General features: G+C 37.3%; 1 protein-coding gene across 3 annotated transcripts in view; it reads right to left on the bottom strand.

Annotated features, from left to right (window-relative positions):
• The window catches only part of FRMD5 (FERM domain containing 5), a 295,156-nt gene that overhangs the window by 253,539 nt on the left and 17,433 nt on the right, over window positions 1-24,184 (bottom strand). The window contains exon 1 of one of the 3 annotated variants that reach the window (XM_037834109.1): window positions 22,128-22,150. The exons of the other annotated variants lie outside the window; for them this stretch is intronic. The gene's annotated coding sequence lies outside the window, so the exon portion shown is untranslated. Of the gene's footprint in view, window positions 1-22,127; window positions 22,151-24,184 lie in introns of those variants that run through there. 3 annotated transcript variants of the gene reach the window in all.

Genomic DNA, 24,184 nt, shown 5'->3' with positions numbered 1-24,184 from the left:
CACAGTGCTAAAAGCTAAGGATGCAGAGATAAAAGACTCAGTCAGACTCTTCATTCAAAGATCTCAAAATCTTTGAATTGTAAGTTTATTGGCAAGACAGTCCAATAAACTTACAATCACAGTATGGTGATAAGTGTCATGACAGGAGTAAACACGGAGTGGCATGGGAGGGCAAAAAAAAAAAACGCACCTAACTCAAGTCTGAAAGGACTGGGGAAAGCCTCTTAGACAAAGTGGCATTAGGGCCAAGTTTGGAGGGATCCTTAGAAGGAAAAGGGGTGGTGGGGGTTGAAGAGGGGTTGGGATATTCTTTTCAGAAGAAGCGGCATGTAAACACACACACATCTGGGAGGGTAGAAATACTGCATAAGGTGTGTGTGGGAAAGAGGGAGTGACAGGAGACAGGAACGAGATGTAGCAAGCCTAGACCAAAAAAGGCCTTTATTCCAAACTAAAGGGGTATGGAGGCTAAATCAGAGAGACAGAAAGAATGGAAGCTGCAAGAATGATTAGAAGGCTGTTACTATAATCCATAAGAGAAATGCAGGTCTGAATTCTGAGAGGCAATGGAGACAGAAAGTAATGAATGGATTTCCAAGTCAAGAAGGAAGAACAAAGAGGATTTGAAACCCAACTGTGAAGAAGAGGGAGGAGTTTGGGATGCCTCTCAGGTTTCTGACTTGAGCAACAAGGCCATTCATCCAGACAGTAAAAACAAGAGCTGCTTGATTTCTTGAGTAAGTTTCTGGACTTTGTGCTGCTTCAAGGCCCAGGCAAAACAGTACAGTCCAGAGCTGAGGAGGGAGCCACTTTTTCCACCTCTGATTAGAACCCAGCATGTCTCTCACCCCCAAAATAAGGGGCTTTGATAGACTCAGGAGAGAGCTTCTCTGACAAGGTCCTGCTGTTCTCAGCAGTTGCTTCATGGAAGGCAGCAGCTATCACGAGGATGAGCCAAAGATAAATAAAATGGCTGTCACTGCCCAACTCATTGTATGAGGCCAGCATCACCCTAATAAAAAAGCCAGATAAAGATGGCACAAGAGAAGAGAATTACAGACCAATCTCCCCCATGAATATAGATGTAAAAATCTTCAGCAAAATACTAGCAAACAGAATCCAACAGTACATTAAAAAATTATACACCATGATTAAGTGAGATTTATCCCAGGTATTCAAGGGTGGTTCAACATAAGAAAATCAATTAACGTAATAAACCATATTACAAAAGCAAAGGAAAAAACCATATAACCATCTCAATTGACGCAGAAAAGGCATTTGACAAAATGCAGCACCCCTTCCTGACAAAAACACTCAGAAAACTAGGAATAGAAGAAAATATCCTTAACATGATAAAAGACATATATGAAAAACTCATAGCTAACATCCTCATATACAGGGGTCAAAGACTGAAAGCCTTCCCCGGAGATCAGGAATAAGACAAGGATGCCCACGGCCACCACTGTTATTCAGCACTGTACTGGAAGTTCTAGGTAGAGCATTTACTCAAGAAAAAGAAATAAAATACATCCTAATTGGAAAGGAAAAAGTAAAACTCTCCCTATTTGCAGATGAAATGATCCCATATAGAGAAAATCCTGAAAAACCCACAACAAAGCTCCTAGAACTAACAAATGAATTCAATAAAGTGGTGGGGTACAAGATCAACACACAAAGATAAGCAGTGTTTCTATACACCAGTAATGAACAATCCGAAGAGTAAATGAAGGAAAAAATTCCATTAACAAAGGATCCAAAAGAATCAAATATCTAGGAATAAATTTAACCAAGGATAAAAAAGAACTTATACACAGAAAACTACAAAACACTGTTGAAAGAAATTAAAGAAAATCTATATAAATGGAAGGACACTTTGTGTTCATGGATTGAAGGCTAAATATTGTTAAGATGTCAATTCTACCCAGAGTGATATACAGATTCAACACAATTCCAACTAAAATTCCAACAGACTTCTTTGCATAAATGGAAAAGCCATCATCAAATTCACATGGAAGGGTAAGGGACCCCAAATAGGCAAAGCCATCTTGAAAAAGAAGACCAAAGTTAGAGGACTCACACTTCTGATTTTAAAACTTATTACAAAGAGACAGTAATCAAAACAGTGTGTTACTGGCACAGAGGCAGACATATAGACCAATGGAATCAAATTGAGAGTTCAGTGATAAACCCTCACACCTTTGACCAATTGATTTTTTACTAGGCTCATTTCTCCAAAAATGATATACAAATGGCCACTAAATACATAAAAACATACTCAACACCATTAGCCACCAGGAAAATGCAAATCAAAACCACAATGAGACACTATCTCACACTGACTAGAATGGCTACTATTTTAAAAAAAAAACTGAAAATAACAAGTGTTGGAGAGGATGCAAAGAAATTGGTGGCAATGTAAACATTGTGGAAGACAGTTTGGTGTTTCCTCAGAAAGTTAAGTATAGAATTACCATATGACTCAGAAATCCTACTTCTAGGTATACACCCAGAAGTATTGAAAGCAGGGACTCAAACAGACATTTGCACACCGATGTTCATAGCAGCATTATTCACAACTTCCAAAAGGTGGAAGCAACCCAAGTGTCCATCAATGGATGAACAAATAAACAAAATGTGGTATATACATACAATGGAATATTATTCAGCTATAAAAAGGAATGAAGTTCTGATGCATGCTACAACATGGATGAAACCTGATGATATCATTGAGTGAAATAAATCAGACATTAAAAAAACAAATACTGTATGATCTTATTTATATAAAATAAGCAGAATATGCAAATTCATAAAGTCAGAACCTAGAATACAGGTTACCAGGTGTTGGGTGGGGGAGGGGAATGGTGAGTTAATGTTTAACTGGTAAAAAGTTTCTATTTGGGGTAATGAAAAAGTTTTGGCAATGGATGATAGTGTGAATGTAATTAACACCAGTGAATTGCAAATTTGAAAAGGAATAAAAAGGGAAATTTTAGGTTACTATACATAAGCTACCACACACACACACACACACACACACACACACACACACAAATCATAGACTTGTATAACACAAAGGGTGAACCCTAATGTAAACAATGGACTAAAATTAATAGCATAATTATAATAATAGTGTTCTGTCAATTGTAATAAAAGTAACACATTAACGCAAAAATGTTAATAAGAGGGAAAACTGAGTGTGTGAGAGCAGGATATATGGGAACTTAATACTTTCTGCACAATTTTTCTGTGTACCTAGAACTGCTCTAGTAAAAAAAAAAATGTTTTAATTTTTTTAAATAGCTGATCTTCAAGGTAGCCATTGCTGACATTTAGATCTTCCAGAAATAACTGGGGAAGTTTTATAGGATGCACTGGAATCTGAAAGGTTGAGAGAGGGACAGAAAGTGTTATTGTTTTGATAACTAATGTAAATATGACTTAATTTATTCTCCCAGGCTACTGAAGCCTGCAGTTTAAATAAACATTTTAACAACAGTGAAACCATGTTATTCCTGTTGTTTTGCAGACTATTCTTTTCCATTCAGCAATATCATGAGCATCTGTCTGTGTTATAACATTTCTCTATAATTTCATGTTTAAAGCTTAATAGTATCTGATTATATGTCTATACCTTATAAGGATTTATTCACTAAGTCCCCTATTGTTGGACAGTTAGGTTTAAATGGATCTTAAATCTAATTTTTAGCATTAAGCCCATCATCACCAATTAATCACATTTTTATGATGACCTCTAGGAATATTTAAATATTTTATATGAGGTTTCCTTGTCCATAAATTCCTTTTAAGTTTTCCTTTTTTAAAAAGTATTTAACAACAACAACAACAAAAAAACCCTAGCTACAGAGCCAGCTAAAAGAATGCAAAGCAGCAACTAGTCCTGATTTTGTAAGAAGAAAATAAACTGCTCACTTGCTGGGGGTACATTAATTTTATCGAGCCACTAGCGTACCATATAGTACATTGGAAGAGGCAGGTAATTCACTAAATGGCACCCTGGTGGCACAGAAGAATAAATGCATCTCCAGTAAGTGAACCGTGTGCTCTTTGCCAGCAGGATCAAGCATTTTGTTTCCTGTCCCATGAATGCTTATTGGTCCCTCCCTGAGTTAGCAATAAATGCAGGCAACGATGCCTCTGCCTGTCCTCATGCTGTCTCTCAGCTCTCAGGTTTCTGTGCCCAACTGTCTCCTACTTATCATTCAAGACAGTTCAACTGTTACTTCCTCCAGAAAGCCTTCCCTAACCACCCTCATCCTGAGTTAAGGGTCCCCAAAGTATCCTGCCCATATCTCCATCTGAGCACTTAGCACAATTTATTGAAATGTCAATTTCATGTTCAGCCGCCAAATAATAAGCCTCTTTAGCTTGGCACCTTGCCTTTCACTATACTACCCCCAGGTCCTAGCACGTTGCTTCATTAAATGATTGCTGAAAGAAATGCTGTGATTTAGAGTGCCACAAAGTCTTATCTGAGCATCAATACTCTTCTCCACCAGTAACGTTTTCTACTGAGAGCAATTTTGCAATATGCATAATTATAAAGGTTATGTACAATGTTCTAATAAAATAAAACAGCAATAATCTGACACATATTCAATGCATAATCAATGTTGTGATGCATAGTAATTAAACCAATAAGTGATTTGCATAAATTACTACCATTGACAATTTCCAGGAATGCAGTGGGGTGGCATACGGGAACCAGCTTCTCCCTCTATCTCTGCTTTTATACTGAGCTGTCATCTTTGTGAGTCTCATGTTTTGTCCTTCCTCATTGGGATTTTTAGGCAGAGACACTTCCTTAAAAGGTTATAAGAACCTGAGTCCCCTCTTTTCCTCTTTCCCTTCTTCTAGTGTTTTTTTTTTTTTTAAATAAATAGGTGCAATAAGCTGAGTGGTATAAAATATGGAAAACCTGCCTCCTTACTTAAAATGTCTCCTACAGATTACTAGACATTCCATCATTTACAGATTCCTTTTGGTTAATAAATAAACACCCCTTTCTCAAACCAAACAAGTAAACTAAGCAACATAGGTTTATTGGTGACTTAGTGGTCCACAACAAGCTGGTAATTAATCATTCTAAGAGGTCAGTTTTGAGGAGAAGTGAGAAAGGAGAGGAGAGAAACAGAACTGGGCTAGAAGAATTGCTGTAATGAGGTGGCAAGAAAGCTCTGGCATATGGATGTATGCTTTATATCAATGTCAAATTTCTTGAACCTGATAATTGTACTTAAGTTGGTTATATAAGTGAGTGTCCTTGTTCTTAGGAAATGTACATAGACAAAAGTGTTGGAGAAGCATGATGTACATAAATTACCCTCAAATGTTTAGAAGACAGAGAGGGAGGGAGGGAGGGAGGGAGAGGGACGGAGAGAGGGGCGAGCAAAATGCTAGTAGACAGTGAATCTAACAATTATGTTGGAGTTCTATATGTTGTTTCTATATTATTTTTGTGGTTTCCTGTAAGTTTGACATTATTTCAAATTTAAAAGTTATTAAAAAAAAAAAAAAAGATCTGGCAATGAGAGCACAGGGGATGCCAGCAGTAAGGGAAAGAAAACTGGGTGAAGCCCAAAGATTAACTTGAAATTTCAGTCTAGAGCCCCAAACATCCCCCTTTTCTTTCCTTCCCCTCTGAAAGTCTACTTCTGTCCCTTATACCTGCCATTGAAGAGAATATTTAATTCTTGTTGGTCTTAACTGTCACATACTCATTTGCTTTTCACAACAACACTTTGAGCTACAGAAGTCTTCCATCTTAAAAATGGGGATAATACCACCTGCTCATAGCCGCCCAAGAGAAGCAGGTGATATCTAGAGACACATTATTTCATTAGTCTAAGAAATGCCTGAAATACAAGACCAAAGCACTATGCTCCACATCATAACTGCAGTATTATAGATTAAAAGGAAATGCTGGCACACAAATGTTTACAGCAGCATTATTCATAATAGCTCAAAAGTGGAAACAACATAAATGTCCATAAACTGATGAATGGATAAACAAAATGTGAGCTGTTCATATTATTCAGCCATAAAAAAGAATAAAGTTCTGATACATGCTACAACATGGATGAACCTTGGAAACATTATGCTAAGTGAAAGAAATCAGACACAAAAGGTCACATGTTATATGATATGATTTATATGAAATGTCCAGAACAAGCAAATCCTGTTTGCCTGAACAGGCAAATTGATAGAAACAGCAAGTAGATTAGTAGTTGCCAGGGGCTGGGGGGAGAAGGGAATGGGCAATGACTGCTAATAGGCACAGGGTTTCTTTCTGGGGTGATGAAAATATTCCAAAAAAAGATAGTGGTGATGGTTGCACAACTTTGTGAATATTCTAAAAACCATTAAATGGTACACTTTTATAGCGTGAATTGTATGTTAAGTAAAGTATATCTCAATAAATGCTGTTAAACAAGGTGCTGCTGATAATGCTAGGACATTTTAGAAACATTTAGAGAATCAGAATCAAGGTAAGACCTCAGAAATACATAACTGACCTATCAATATACAAAAAATACTAATAAGGTACAAAGCACAAACCTAGCTATCATTGTGAAACTAACAATAAATATATCACTTAGAAAAGAAATAAGACAGCCAAAAATTTTTCATGTGCAGAATTATACCTTTCTTTGATTTAGAGAGACAGAAATGTGTAATATTAAGAATTCAGGCTCTCAGGGTAGGAACATGTTGGAAGCAATGTACTTATTTTAGGTTATTTGTTTTTCTCATTCCTTTGTTTTGTTTTGTTTGAAATGTAGTTTTTTTATTATTGTTTGTTTGTTTTCTAATTTTTTTGATAAAGTTAAAAAAAAAAAAAGGGAAAAAAAAGAATTCAGGCTCTGAAAATGACCTAGGATCTAATCCTCAGCTCCATGATTACTAGCTCTGTGATTCTGACAAAGCAACCTAACCTCACTGAAACTTACTTTCTTCATCCAGCATTCAAAAGATTTTTTTTTAACTTATGTAGCTAAATCTATTGTTTTGTTTTTAACTTTTCCTCAGCTTTTATGATTAAAAATTTCTTCCAAATATCAAAAAAATTAATCTATATTTTTTCTAGTATTTTAACTTTTTTACATTTAACCCTTAATTTCATTTGTCTTTATATTTACATTACACTGCCTTACCCTGAATTTCTTCTCTATGCTAGCTTTTTTTACTATATTTTGCCAATTTCTGATTTCTGTTATTTCCTCTAAAGCCATGTTTTTTCCTGACTCCAAGCTAAAAACTTGGTGTTCTCTTGGTCTTAAAACCCTTTGCCGGCCCTAACTCCCCATCTTCAGAGCTTACATTATGTTTGACTCTCTCAGGATATTAGGAAAGTGTTAAAAACGCTCATAACACTTCTTCATTATATTCAATGTGTCTACTTCCTCAATAGACTATGAACTCCTCCAGGGCAAGGAATAGGGCTGCCTGCCTTCTCTGAGGTACCTCTATTCCTGACCAGTGCCTAGAACAGAGAGGGCACTCAAAAACTACTTTTTGAATGATTGAGTGAATAAACAATGGTTGGGGCCATTATGCACTTAGTTCACCATGGTTTAGCAGGTTCATTACATTGTTTCTTTTCCTCACTTCATATCAAGTTTCCCTGCCTCTAATATCCATTTTGTAACTGCTCTGGAGTCCCGTCACTTATTCACCATCATCTTGACTAACCAGAGCTCAGCTTTTGAGAACATGGTTTCAGGGCATAGTATATTCTACCACTTGAAATTCATTTTGCTACTAAACTCCCAAGTGTTGATACATTACCAGGTCTGAAAGAGAGGAAAGTAAATGTCTGGTGAATAACAACTTCTGCCCAGTCTCAGACTGGGGTAAAAAGCTGCTGTCTGCCTCCCTCTTCTCTCTCTGTTGCACTCAGATTTTTAGCAAGGCCACTCCTCTTGCTGCATGGGAAGAGTCTGCAGCTGATTAGAGGCCCTGAATGTTAGGCCTAGTCAAGTGCTTCCACTTCATTCCTATGGCCAAATTAAATGCTAACAGACATCATCATCCATTTTTAACCCCATATTCTCTGTCTTTGCCTTTCTTCTAGCAAGAGGAAGGCTTTCAAACCTGAGATCCATTTTATGCTGCTTTTTAACTACTGTACCACCTTAAAGGAACCCAGGACACAACAGAACAGAGACAAACTAAAGACAAGAGGCTTCTCTCTTTGAATCCCCACCTGTTCTTTCCAAAATTTTTTTCTCATTTAATATAATATATAGTCTGGTAATGAATTAAATAATGATAACCTAGCCTGAGATAACTGCCACGTTATCATGGTGCATTCTTTTAGTCTACAATCAGAAAACATTTTTCCAACTTCTATGTACTCATTTAACATTTATAATCTACCAGGTTCAAAGCACACACTATTGGTCATTTTTTGCAGATTCAGCACTATTCTTCAAATTAAATTCAGCCTAAAGATCAGGGATCATATATGAAGCTGGACTGGAACATACTTATCAATAACACTATACAGTAATAAAAATTAGCAGAATGCTAGCCTCTTCACTGGCAGGATAAGGGCTACAGAAAGTAAATTTTAAAATTTCTTTCATTTTTTGATGGATGTGTGCATATAATGGACTTTTTTTCCTACCCAGAATGTGAGCTGCTTTCCATCTTTTATGATGGTTGGTAAGAAACACTATAAAAGCTGAAAATACCAGATACTCACTTTCCCAGTCTCCCTTGCAGCTAGGATGAGGCATATGACTTGCATCTTGGTCAACTGGCACCCCCACCACCCTGGACCTTGACTCTAAAGCTGTGATAGCAAAGAAGGAACCAAGAATACATTCTGGTGGTAGGTGGAGGAAGTTAAAACAGTTGCAGCACCCACATTAAGTGTACAGGGGCAGAAGTGGCAGGAGAGTGACATTGCTACAGTGCCTGGACAGTGGGGCAAACTGTGGCATCCAGAGTTCAGAGGCAGAGGCAGCCTGGGTATATATTTATACCCATATGAAGGAAAGTCAATTCAGTCTGCTTATAAATAGCCTGGACTGACTCTGTGATGTTATTTTGGCTGTAGGCCTGGGTACTCCCTAGTTGTCCATTTTCCAGGTCTGCTTTTGTATCCTTCCAATATATTCTGTGAGTTATCCAATGTCCTTTCAAGGACATTGTTAAAATCAATCAAACAGTTTCTGTTGCTTGCAATGAAGAACTCTGATACAATAGGTTGGTAACTAGCAGGTAGCAGATGTTAGATAAATCTAATTCCAGCATATTAATATCTGTTGACTACCCACTCAATATACTGTAACTTGTTAGTTTTTGGTCAGGTTTACTGGGGTATAATTTACAAAAAGTAAAACACACCCTATTTAAGTAACGTGTTTTGACAAATGTATATGGTTATATAGCCATTACCACAACCATGATATGGAATAGTTCCATCACGCCAAAAGTTGCCTTGTGTCCTTCTGCAGTCAATTCCTTCTCCCCACACCTCGAAGCCACTGATATCGTATATGGCTTCTTTTGCTTAGCATAATGTTTTTGAGATCCATTCGCATTGTTGAACATATCAGTAGTTTGTTCTTTTCTTGTTGCTGAGTAGGAGTCCATTTTATGGATATACCACAATTTGTTTATCCAGTCACCATTTAATGGCTATTTGGGTTGTATCCTATCAGAACATTTTAAAACATAGAAATTTATCAAAATAGTTATACTCTACCTTCTGAGAGTTTACATTAAGGTAGGAATCCCAGGACAACATAGAGGAAGAGGAAATAAAGTATTCTCTCTAGCACAAAGGAATTTATTCTATTTTTAAAATGATATATGCTCAGATACACATATTTAATTTTTCTTCCAGTATTCTCTTTTAGCACATTTTGTAAAAATAAAAATAAAGGTAATCTTATTGGTTCTTCTTAATGTCACAAGAAAATCATAAGAAAAATTCTTCTGGGAAAAAAATTCAAGATATATATATGTTTATTTTTGTTTCTCCTTAGCCTGGTGATATCATTATAGTGCAACGCAGTTAAAAGCAGAATGCTACTTCAGTGGTACCTTCTCTCTTAAATCACTTTGGTTCCTAACTCAGCAGCAATTCCAAGGCTATGGCCAAGTTTTCATCCTGCAATAATTTACCCTGCAGGAGGAAAATCATTCCCCAAACCTATTTTTTGAGACTGTCAAGCTTTATAAACAACATGGCCAAAGGCTGTTACAGTCCATTCAACCTCAGAGTACTAAAAGAGGTATAATCAACATATATGTTTCAGTATGTAGAAGAAAAAAAAATTATAACAGGTTCTATATGAAACATAAGAATTCTAACTCCAGCTCCACTGATACAGTTTGGTCCTAAAGGCCGACCTCTGTAGCTCCACTTTGCTCTGTTCGTACTGAAAAGAAATATCCCTGCCAAATTCTTACATTCTTAATATCTCTTATAAAGCTTTTTGAGATTTTCAAAATTATAGTTATGCTTAACTCAACTATTTTGTGAAGACTTTTCAAGCATACTTTCCAACTACATGGATTATAATTAACTACAATCAAAAGTTAAAAAATATAAAATTGAAATCCCAGGCAACCAGGGTACATACTTATACCAAGACTAAGGAAAGTCAATTCAGTCTACTTAAAAATAGCTAGAATTGGTGAAATAATACCACTCTGGATAAGATATGAAGATATAATTCAATGTGTATTACATAGGAAGGAAGGGGGAGCTGGATACTGCCATACACAATAAACATTAAGAAATAAAATCATGAATTTGGCAGTGTCACATTTGCTGTTTGAGGCAGAAGGTTTTCTATCTTATATAACATGTATTCGGGGAAAGGTTCATTGTAATTTACCAAAGACTACCTTAGCCTTTGACAAAACAAAAGAATCTAAAGAATTGAAATCCACCCTCCACCACCACCACCAACTATTCTTTATGTAGTCTCAACCCTACTACTCATGTTCCCCCTCATTTTCTTTATTTTTCAAATAAAGGTCTTGGGGAATTCAAAAAAGTAGAGAAAAGCAGGGTACCATTGTGTAGCAGTAGCAGCAGCATTAGTGAAAGAAATCTTCAGCTTAATAAAGGGGAAATAGGCTTAATAAGAATCGCAACCTTCCAGTAGTTAATAGTACATACAAGAATATTCTTCCATGAATTAGAACAAATGTACGTCACAACTACAAGATGTCGGTAAGAGGGTGGAATATGGGGAAAATGCACCTAATGCAAACTATGGACTATAGTTAACAGGAATATCTTAATGTTCTTCCATCAACTGTAACAAAGGTACCACATCAAAGCTAAGTGTCATTAATAGGGGGACATACGGGGTATGAGTTTTTTCTTTTTGGAGCTATGAAAATGTTCTAAAATAGATTGTGGCGATATAAGCACCTCTCTATGATTATACTGAGAGCCACTGATTGCACACTTTGAATGAACTGTATGGTATGTGAATAAAATTGTGTTTTAAAAGAAAACCTCAACCTTCCAGCAACCTGAGGTGCCCAACTCCAGAGTGATCCTGGAAATAAATGAACATACCCTCACTGAGCAAAATTGAATGTTTAAAATCCTATTTGTACCTACATTTTATAAACAGACAGCTGAGCTTTCCAGTCTTTAAATATTAAAATTTTACCACATTGCCATCTGTCCATCAAAATGAAATGGGGCACTGTGCTGGTCTGGATGTATCATGTCCCCCAAAACACCATGTTCTTTGATGCAGTCTTGTGAGGGCACACAGATTAGCGTTGATTAGGTTGGAATTCTTTGACTGAGTATTTTCATGGAGATGTGACTCAATCAACTGTGGATGAGACTTTGATTGGATAATTTCCATGGAGGTGTTACCCCACCCATTCAGGGTGGGTCTTAATTGAATCACTGGAGTCCTATAGTCCTATAAAACTGTTCACAGACAGAAGGAGCTGCAGCTGACAGACATTTTGAAGATGGCTGTTGAAAGCTGATATTTTGGAGAACGCCATTTTGAAATACAACCTGGGAGCAAGTAGACGCCAGCCACATGCCTTCCCAGCTAATGGAGGTTTTCTGGATGCCAATGGCCTTTCTCCAGTGAAGGTACCCTATTGTTGGTGCCTTACATTGGACACTTAAAGGCCTTGAGACTGTAACTTTGTAACCAAATAAACCCCCTTTATAAAAGCCAATCTGGAGGCGGGGCAAGATGGCAGACTGGTGAGCTGTATGTTTTAGTTACTCCTCCAGGAAAGTAGGTAAAAAGCCAGGAACTGCGTGGACTGGACACCACAGAGCAATCTGTCTTTGGGCATACTTCATACAACACTCATGAAAACGTGGAACTGCTGAGATCAGCGAAATCTGTAAGTTTTTGCGGCCAGGGGACCCGCGCCCCTCCCTGCCAGGCTCAGTCCCGGGGGAGGAGGGGCTGTCAGCTCCAGGAAGGAGAAGGGAGAATTGCAGTGGCTGCTCTTATCGGAAACTCATTCTACTGATTCAAACTCCAACCATAGATAGACTGAGACCAGACACCAGAGACTCTGAGAGCAGCCAGCCCAGCAGAGAGGAGACAGGCATAGAAAAAAAACAACACGAAAAACTCCAAAATAAAAGCAGAGGATTTTTGGAGTTCTGGTGAACACAGAAAGGGGAAGGGCGGAGATCAGGCCTTGAGGCGCATATGCAAATCCCGAAGCAAGGCTGATCTCTCTGCCATGTGCACCTTTCCTTAATGGCCCTGGTTGCTTTGTCTATTAGCATTTCAATAACCCATTAGATCTCTGAGGAGGGCCGTTTTTTTTTTTTTTTTTTTTTTTTTTTAAATCCTTTTTGCTTTTTCTAAAACAATTACTCTAAGAAGCTCAATACAGAAAGCTTCAAAGAATTGAAATTTGGGCACGTCAAGTCAAGAGCAGAACTAAGAGAGCTCTGAGACAAAAGGCAATAATCCAGTGGCTGAGAAAATTCACTAAACAACACAACTTCCCAAGAAAAGGGGGGTGTCCGCTCACAGCCACCATCCTGGTGGACAGGAAACACTCCTGCCCATCGCCAGCCCCATAGCCCAGAGCTGCCCCAGACAACCCAGTGTGACGGAAGTGCTTCAAATAACAGGCACACACCACAAAACTGGGCGTGGACAATAGCCTTCCCTGCAACCTGAGCTGAATGTCCCAGAGCTGGGAAGGGGGAGCAGTGTGAATTAACAGAGCCCCATTCAGCCATCATTTGAGCAGACTGGGAGCCTCCCAACACAGCCCAGCAGCCCAGAACTGCCCTGGGGGGACGGCACTCACCTGTGACATAGCACAGCCATCCCTCAACAGAGGACCCGGGGTGCACAGCCTGGAAGAGGGGCCCACTTGCAAGTCTCAGGAGCCATACGCCAATACCAAAGACTTGTGGGTCAGTGGCAGAGACAAACTGTGGCAGGACTGAACTGAAGGATTAGACTATTGCAGTAGCTTTAAAACTCTAGGATCATCAGGGAGATTTGATTGTTAGGGCCACCCCCCCTCCCCGACTGCCCAGAAACACGCCCCACATACAGGGCAGGCAACACCAACTACACACGCAAGCTTGGTACACCAATTGGGCCCCACAACACTCACTCCCCCACTCACCAAAAAGGCTAAGCAGGGGAGATCTGGCTTGTGGAGAACAGGTGGCTCGTGGACGCCACCTGCTGGTTAGTTAGAGAAAGTGTACTCCACGAAGCTGTAGATCTGATAAATTAGAGATAAGGACTTCAACTGGTCTACAAACCCTAAAAGAACCCTATCAAGTTCAGCAAATGCCAAGAGGCCAAAAACAACAGAAAATTATAAAGCATATGAAAAAACCAGACGATATGGATAACCCAAGCCCAAGCACCCAAATCAAAAGACCAGAAGAGACACACCTAGAGCAGCTACTCAAAGAACTAAAGATGAACAATGAGACCATAGTACGGGATATGAAGGAAATCAAGAAGACCCTAGAAGAGCATAAAGAAGACATTGCAAGATTAAATAGAAAAATGGATGATCTTATGGAAATTAAAGAAACTGTTGACCAAATTAAAAAGATTCTGGACACTCATAGTACAAGACTAGAGGAAGTTGAACAACGAATCAGTGACCTGGAAGATGACAGAATGGAAAATGAAAGCATAAAAGAAAGAATGGGGAAAAAAATTGAAAAACTCGAAATGGACCTCAGGGATATGATAGATAATATGAAACGTCCGAATATAAGACTCATTGGTGTCCCAGAAGGGGAAGAAAAGGGTAAAGGTCTAGGAAGAGTATTCAAAGAAATTGTTGGGGAAAACTTCCCAAATCTTCTAAACAACATAAATACAGAAATCATAAATGCTCAGCGAACTCCAAATAGAATAAATCCAAAAAAACCTACTCCGAGACATATACTGATCACACTGTCAAACATAGAAGAGAAGGAGCAAGTTCTGAAAGCAGCAAGAGAAAAGCAATTCACCACATACAAAGGAAACAGCATAAGACTAAGTAGTGACTACTCAGCAGCCACCATGGAGGCGAGAAGGCAGTGGCACGATATATTTAAAATTCTGAGTGAGAGGAATTTCCAGCCAAGAATACTTTATCCAGCAAAGCTCTCCTTCAAATTTGAGGGAGAGCTTAAATTTTTCACAGACAAAGAAATGCTGAGAGAATTTGCTAACAAGAGACCTGCCCTACTGGAGATACTAAAGGGAGCCCTACAGACAGAGAAACAAAGACAGGACAGAGAGACTTGGAGAAAGGTTCAGTACTAAAGAGATTCGGTATGGGTACAATAAAGGATATTAATAGAGAGAGGGAAAAATATGGCAAACATAATCCAAAGGATAAGATGGCCGATTCAAGAAATGCCTTCACGGTTTTAACGTTGAATGTAAATGGATTAAACTCCCCAATTAAAAGATATAGATTCGCAGAATGGATCAAAAAAAATGAACCATCAATATGTTGCATACAAGAGACTCATCTTAGACACAGGGACACAAAGAAACTGAAAGTGAAAGGATGGAAAAAAATATTTCATGCAAGCTACAACCAAAAGAAAGCAGGTGTAGCAATATTAATCTCAGATAAAATAGACTTCAAATGCAGGGATGTTTTGAGAGACAAAGAAGGCCACTACATACTAATAAAAGGGGCAATTCAGCAAGAAGAAATAACAATCGTAAATGTCTATGCACCCAATCAAGGTGCCACAAAATACATGAGAGAAACATTGGCAAAACTTAAGGAAGCAATTGATGTTTCCACAATAATTGTGGGAGACTTCAACACATCACTCTCTCCTATAGATAGATCAACCAGACAGAAGACCAATAAGGAAATTGAAAACCTAAACAATCTGATAAATGAATTAGATTTAACAGACATCTACAGGACATTACATCCCAAATCACCAGGATACACATACTTTTCTAGTGCTCACAGAACTTTCTCCAGAATAGATCATATGCTGGGACATAAAACAAGCCTCAATAAATTTAAAAAGATTGAAATTATTCAAAGCACATTCTCTGACCACAATGGAATACAATTAGAAGTCAATAACCATCAGAGACTTAGAAAATTCACAAATACCTGGAGGTTAAACAACACACTCCTAAACAATCAGTGGGTTAAAGAAGAAATAGCAAGAGAAATTGCTAAATATATAGAGACGAATGAAAATGAGAACACAACATACCAAAACCTATGGGATGCAGCAAAAGCAGTGCTAAGGGGGAAATTTATAGCACTAAACGCATATATTAAAAAGGAAGAAAGAGCCAAAATCAAAGAACTAATGGATCGACTGAAGAAGCTAGAAAATGAACAGCAAACCAATCCTAAACCAAGTACAAGAAAAGAAATAACAAGGATTAAAGCAGAAATAAATGACATAGAGAACAAAAAAAACAATAGAAAGGATAAATATCACCAAAAGTTGGTTCTTTGAGAAGATCAACAAGATTGACAAGCCCCTAGCTAGACTGACAAAATCAAAAAGAGAGAAGACCCATATAAACAAAATAATGAATGAAAAAGGTGACATAACTGCAGATTCTGAAGAAATTAAAAAAATTATAAGAGGATATTATGAACAACTGTATGGCAACAAACTGGATAATGTAGAAGAAATGGACAATTTCCTGGAAACATATGAACAACCTAGACTGACCAGAGAAGAAATAGAAGACCTCAACCAACCCATCACAAGCAAAGAGATCCAATCAGTCATCAAAAATCTTCCCACAAATAAATGCCCAGGGCCAGATGGCTTCACAGGGGAATTCTACCAAACTTTCCAGAAAGAACTGACACCAATCTTACTCAAACTCTTTCTAAACATTGAAAAAAATGGAACACTACCTAACTCATTTTATGAAGCTAACATCAATCTAATACCAAAACCAGGCAAAGATGCTACAAAAAAGGAAAACTACCGGCCAATCTCCCTAATGAATATAGATGCAAAAATCCTCAACAAAATACTTGCAAATCGAATCCAAAGACACATTAAAAAAATCATACACCATGACCAAGTGGGGTTCATTCCAGGCATGCAAGGATGGTTCAACATAAGAAAAACAATCAATGTATTACAACACATTAAAAACTCGAAAGGGAAAAATCAATTGATCATCTCAATAGATGCTGAAAAAGCATTTGACAAAATCCAACATCCCTTTTTGATAAAAACACTTCAAAAGGTAGGAATTGAAGGAAACTTCCTCAACATGATAAAGAGCATATATGAAAAACCCACAGCCAGCATAGTACTCAATGGTGAGAGACTGAAAGCCTTCCCTCTAAGATCAGGAACAAGACAAGGATGCCCGCTGTCACCACTGTTATTCAACATTGTGCTGGAAGTGCTAGCCAGGGCAATCCGGCAAGACAAAGAAATAAAAGGCATCCAAATTGGAAAAGAAGAAGTAAAACTGTCATTGTTTGCAGATGATATGATCTTATATCTAGAAAACCCTGAGAAATCAACGATACACCTACTAGAGCTAATAAACAAATTTAGCAAAGTAGCGGGATACAAGATTAATGCACATAAGTCAGTAATGTTTCTATATGCTAGAAATAAACAAACTGAAGAGACACTCAAGAAAAAGATACCATTTTCAATAGCAACTAAAAAAATCAAGTACCTAGGAATAAACTTAACCAAAGATGTAAAAGACCTATACAAAGAAAACTACATAACTCTACTAAAAGAAATAGAAGGGGACCTTAAAAGATGGAAAAATATTCCATGTTCATGGATAGGAAGGCTAAATGTCATTAAGATGTCAATTCTACCCAAACTCATCTACAGATTCAATGCAATCCCAATCAAAATTCCAACAACCTACTTTGCAGACTTGGAAAAGCTAGTTATCAAATTAATTTGGAAAGGGAAGATGCCTCGAATTGCTAAAGACACTCTAAAAAAGAAAAATGAAGTGGGAGGACTTACACTCCCTGACTTTGAAGCTTATTATAAAGCCACAGTTGCCAAAACAGCATGGTACTGGCACAAAGATAGACATATAGATCAATGGAATCGAATTGAGAATTCAGAGATAGACCCTCAGATCTATGGCCGACTGATCTTTGATAAGGCCACCAAAGTCACCGAACTGAGCCATAATGGTCTTTTCAACAAATGGGGCTGGGAGAGTTGGATATCCATATCCAAAAGAATGAAAGAGGACCCCTACCTCACCCCCTACACAAAAATTAACTCAAAATGGACCAAAGATCTCAATATAAAAGAAAGTACCATAAAACTCCTAGAAGATAATGTAGGAAAACATCTTCAAGACCTTGTATTAGGAGGCCACTTCCTAGACTTTACACCCAAAGCACAAGCAACAAAAGAGAAAATAGATAAATGGGAACTCCTCAAGCTTAGAAGTTTCTGCACCTCAAAGGAATTTCTCAAAAAGGTAAAGAGGCAGCCAACTCAATGGGAAAAAATTTTTGGAAACCATGTATCTGACAAAAGACTGATATCTTGCATATACAAAGAAATCCTACAACTCAATGACAATAGTACAGACAGCCCAATTATAAAATGGGCAAAAGATATGAAAAGACAGTTCTCTGAAGAGGAAATACAAATGGCCAAGAAACACATGAAAAAATGTTCAGCTTCACTAGCTATTAGAGAGATGCAAATTAAGACCACAATGAGATACCATCTAACACCGGTTAGAATGGCTGCCATTAAACAAACAGGAAACTACAAATGCTGGAGGGGATGTGGAGAAATTGGAACTCTTATTCATTGTTGGTGGGACTGTATAATGGTTCAGCCACTCTGGAAGTCAGTCTGGCAGTTCCTTAGAAAACTAGATATAGAGCTACCATTCGATCCAGCGATTGCACTTCTCGGTATATACCCGGAAGATCGGAAAGCAGTGACACGATCAGATATCTGCACGCCAATGTTCATAGCAGCATTATACACAATTGCCAAGAGATGGAAACAACCCAAATGTCCTTCAACAGATGAGTGGATAAATAAAATGTGGTATATACACACGATGGAATACTACGCGGCAGTAAGAAGGAACGATCTGGTGAAACATATGACAACATGGATGAACCTTGAAGACATAATGCTGAGCGAAATAAGCCAGGCACAAAAAGAGAAATATTATATGCTACCACTAATGTGAACTTTGAAAAATGTAAAACAAATGGTTTATAATGTAGAATGTAGGGGAACTAGCAGTAGAGAGCAATTAAGGAAGGGGGAACAATAATCCAAGAAGAACAGATAAGCTATTTAACGTTCTGGGGATGCCCAGAAATGACTATGGTCTGTTAATTTCTGATGGATGTAGTAGGAACAAGTTCCCTGAAATGTTGCTATATTATGTAACTTTCTTGGGGTAAAGTAGGAACATGTTGGAAGTTAAGCAGTTATCTTAGGTTAGTTGTCTTTTTCTTACTCCCTTGCTATGGTCTCTTTGAAATGTTCTTTTATTGTATGTTTGTTTTCTTTTTAACTTTTTTTTTCATACAGTTGATTTGAAAAAAGAAGGGAAAGTTAAAAAAAAAAAAAAAGAAAAAGAAAAAAGACAAACAAGGAAAAAAAAAAAAAAAGATGTAGTGCCCCCTTGAGGAGCCTGTGGAGAATGCAGGGGTATTCGCCTACCCCACCTCCATGGTTGCTAACATGACCACAGACATAGGGGACTGGTGGTTTGATGGGTTGAGCCCTCTACCATAAGTTTTACCCTTGGGAAGACGGTTGCTGCAAAGGAGAGGCTAGGCCTCCCTGTATTTGTGCCTAAGAGTCTCCTCCTGAATGCCTCTTTGTTGCTCAGATGTGGCCCTCTCTCTCTGGCTAAGCCAACTTGAAAGGTGAAATCACTGCCCTCGCCCCTACGTGGGATCAGACACCCAGGGAAGTGAATCTCCCTGGCAACGTGGAATATGACTCCCGGGGAGGAATGTAGACCCGGCATCGTGGGATGGAGAACATCTTCTTGACCAAAAGGGGGATGTGAAAGGAAATGAAATAAGCTTCAGTGGCAGAGAGATTCCAAAACGAGCCGAGAGATCACTCTGGTGGGCACTCTTACGCACACTTTAGACAACCTTTTTTAGGTTCTAAAGAATTGGGGTAGCTGGTGGTGGATACCTGAAACTATTAAACTACAACCCAGAACCCATGAATCTCGAAGACAGTTGTATAAAAATGTAGCTTATGAGGGGTGACAGTGGGATTGGGAATGCCATAAGGACCAAACTCCACTTTGTCTAGTTTATGGATGGATGTGTAGAAAAGTAGGGGAAGCAAACAAACAGACAAAGGTACCTAGTGTTCTTTTTTACTTCAATTGCTCTTTTTCACTCTAATTATTATTCTTGTTATTTTTGTGTGTGTGCTAATGAAGGTGTCAGGGATTGATTTAGGTGATGAATGTACAACTATGTAATGGTACTGTAAACAATCGAAAGTACAATTTGTTTTGTATGACTGCGTGGTATGTGAATATATCTCAATAAAATGATGATAAAAAAAAAAAAAAAAAGCCAATCTATTTCTGATATTTTGTATAATGGCAGCATTAGAAAACTGGAACAGACACTCACTCTCTCCTTTCTAAAGTTAAAAAGTTAGTTTTAAAATGAGAAATTTTATTATATATATATATATATATATATATATCCAGAATAAAATAACATCTAAAGTCAGATTTTAGTAAGGTAAAGAGTGAGTTGAGGATGAGAAGAGACACTGAGGTAGCTACTATAATGTAAAAAGAGAAAATCTGAAGGCTGCCCAAGAGTTAAAGGAGCCTGACAAAAGCAGAGATGGTTTTATCAAAGATGATGAAAAAACATGTTTGTTTTAATTTTGGATTCAATGATTAATTTTGTAGAAAACAACCATAATATATTTCCCTAAGAAAGACTAATAAAAGATATTTCAAGAAATAAATTCTACAGGCAATCTCAACCTAGGATTCTAAGGACATTTAGGGATAAAAAAGTTCACTAACACCACACTGTATACGTGCAATTACCTGCAAAGGGGACAATGGTGCTCATCTATGAGGAATTTTCAGTATTGCACAAATCTCAATGGAAATTCTACTTTGACACTTTAAGATGTCTTTGTATATGGTTATTTCATAATGAACAGAAGTTGTAGTTGACATTTATATATGTCCTTCATTAATTAAAATGGGAAAATTAATATTAGTAAATATAGTTTAATGGTTAAAAATATTTCAAAAGCAGTCCATGGGAGGGAAAATAATAAAGGAGATGTGTTTAACTTCTGGTAGGATACAACTTCTAAATAAAATGACCATCAAAAACTGGAAGGGAGAAAAGGCCATATTTTTAAATGTTATGTAAATCCCTTTTGAACATCTAAGCAGAGTGACCTAATAAGCAAGGAATCCAAGAAAGATAAATCAAATTGTTTGCTTTGAGAAAGCATACCTCTTACAGCTAGAGAATGAATATACTATACAGAATGGATCACGGCATAGTTTATAAGGCTGTTTAAACACATCTCATGCTCATTGAGCGATTTCCCAATTAAGAGGGAATTAATTTTATAATGCAATTAATACCAACATTTATTTAAATTCCTAAAATTTAAAAACCAGACAAGTCTAAGGTTCCTTCTGAGTTTAAAATTCTTTCACATATAAATCATCACCTCTTCAATTAAGTTCATACAGGGATTAGTGCAGAAATCAGGCATACAGACTTGCTCACTGTCAGATTTTATCTTTACTCTACTTCCACCCTCTCTCTTCTGATTCCTTCCTAGGTTCTGATCTTAATGTACTGGTTCCTCTTCTGCTGCAGAGCTGTCTAAGTAAGTGCTATCCCCATCATAACACCCACTTGCTGCTACAGGCATCCTTTACTTCAAATGTCTCTTCTCTCCCTGTTGTTCCTTGATGGGTATCATTTCAGGCTTGCCTGGGCTGCTCCTCCCCATCTCTTTCTACTCCTTACTGCTCTATTTGTTCTCCCTGTGGTCATGTGCGTCACAATCATTGGTCACCGAGAGAAAACTTCAAAGGGCCCTGGATGAGCCAACTTGGATTTTATTCAAGAGAAGCTGGTAAGTATAAAACTTATACACCTAATAATTAACACTTACTGCTGGCTCCTATATTACACTTGGATTTACTCTCTTCATCTTCCCCATTAATTCCTGGCTTCCTGTAAGACTTTAATTTTTAATCACCTTTTATTCTCACCTGGCCTGTGATCCTTCTTCAGAGCACTCTACATCTTTTGTCTTCTATAAGTTAAAAGTGAAATGGTCTCCTAGATTCTCCTCTAGACCTACCCTTCACCAAATTACACCTTTGAAGTTGGAATCCCCAAAATACATTTTGTGATAAAAAGATACTGTTTAAAAATATATCGCTGAGACCAAGGATCTGTAGGTGGGAGGGGGAGGTGGAGAGAAATGAAGTTCCTAAGAAAACGGAGTTGAAAGGAGAGAGAAGGGCTAGTAGATAACTGCTGAAAACGGAGTTATTCTAAAAAATATCCAAGCACACATCTCTCCCGGGTAAATGTCCCTGGGACATGAAGCCACCCCGGGACCTGCTGGTTCAAATTTTATATTGACTTACTTGATGGCAGCAGATTTCTGGGGACCCTTGCTTCATTACCACACAATACAGCACTACAACAAAATGAGGCAATTTTTAGCCACAAATATCCAAGAATACCGAATTCAGTGAACCAACCTGAATAAACTTTTTTTAATACAGTAATTATACCTATTTCCCTATTTAGATGCAGTACTACTAAAACTCCTTTCCATATGTTATAGAAAAAAATATGCCATCATTATGGAAACATATTCAGAGGTAGAATATAATAGTCAGCTTTTTAAAATTGCCTTGTGTACAGCAGCTACATGCCCTTTTATTTCTGAAGAGAAAATAACAACAGCATATAAATTCTTCCTTCTGATTTTTAAATATTACTTTTTGAGGTTTTCTTCTCATATATAGATTTCCCAAAACCTACTTTTTTTTTAACTACCTATTATATGTTTTCAAATGTCCCTTTGTGCAGGGAAAAGAATCTCCATTTCCCAAGATTTTTCCCTTTCTATAGAGATGCAAGTCCTTACACTTAAATTACGTGTTTCAGGCCCCCAACAGTGTTCCTAGGCCCAGGGTCTCTTGCAAAAAGAGCCAGCAAGGTACGTCACTGATCCTGCCACCCTTTTCTGATGAAGGTTTTGCCCTTAGATAAACCATAAACTCTTGTCTGCCATTCCAGTGACCCTGTCCAGTTGGTTATACTACAACACCTATTACATGAAAACTCTAAGTTATATATTGATTTAATTTATATATGAGCTTTCATTTAACAAAAGGATTTGCTAGAGATTTTTGTAAACAGTTCATTTGAAAATACCTCCATTTACTTATTTTTTTTCTTAAAAAATACTTTTTTTAAGAAAGTCATCTATTCTGTGACTTAAGACATACCTATACTACTCTGGCTGATAAAGCTTTAATTGATACAGCCTATTCATGCTGCTGTGTTTAAAAATACGCACACATGACCATTAAAATCCAGACTACTCAAAGCTTAGATGACATTTTAATAGCCCTCAAAAATGCTCTTCTTAAAGTATAGGTTCATGCAAATTTTTTGGTAACAACCTCTAAATACAAAGTACACCAGGTTATTGCAGAATGGTGGCAATTTTAAGGATATGAGTCCATGTGTATATTATTGAAAAATATGAAAGCTGTATTATAATTGCCATCATAACTAAGTGTGAAAAGTGGTATTTCAGAAAAAGTCATTCTATTTCCAACCAAAATCATTGATCAAGCTGTCCAAACTGCCCAATTTCACTGGTTATAAATCTCTAAATGAATATTCTAACACTACCAGATTTTGGTTATAATTGCAAGACTGTATTTAGGGACCCAGGTAAATGGAACATACAAAAATGCATACTGAGAATACTGCTTCTACAGTATTTTTAGAAATCATATTTTTCTAGGCCAAGATATGATTTACCCCTAGCTATGAATGATTAAAGTATATGCCAACTTTTGAATTCCCAATGAGTAACTGGCCCTCAAAACTTCATCTACCACATACCAGGCTCTGCCTTCCCAACCCTCCATGAAGGATTGCTATGTACAGAATGACCCTGGAATGTCATTATTGAATAGAGGAATCCTTAAATAATTATTTGTTAGCTTTTACATAGCATTACTGTCAATAATTTTTATTTTACTACATGAACAGTGAGCTTTATGAAATAAAAAGTACAATATACCCCGGTAGTAATTTTAAATAAATTATGACTACACCCTAAATTTCTATTTTCTTTGCTTTTTTATTTTTTAGAAGAATCAGTGACTTTTGGAAAATTAGCCTCTCATTTTAAAAACATTATTCGAAATGATGAAGGCAATTCTAAGAAACAAACATAAATAAATTTCCTAAAAATTAAACAGTATTTTGTGCTAGATCTGAGTGTTCTCCAAAATACACATTAATCTCAGTACTACTTGAAATGTACAACTTTTTTTAAATTGCTTGAATAAAAAGAAGTTGATTAAGATAAACAGTGGCCACTCAAAATGACTTTGAAAACCCTAAAGTAAAAGTTTTCTTTCTCTTACCCAGGAAGAAAAGGAAATAATACCAA

The sequence above is a fragment of the Choloepus didactylus genome, chromosome 4, assembly GCF_015220235.1.
Source record: "Choloepus didactylus isolate mChoDid1 chromosome 4, mChoDid1.pri, whole genome shotgun sequence".
Lineage (NCBI taxonomy): Eukaryota > Metazoa > Chordata > Mammalia > Pilosa > Megalonychidae > Choloepus > Choloepus didactylus.
The sequence above is the reverse complement of the archived record's forward strand: the minus strand, read 5'-3'. Positions and strand labels throughout refer to the sequence as shown.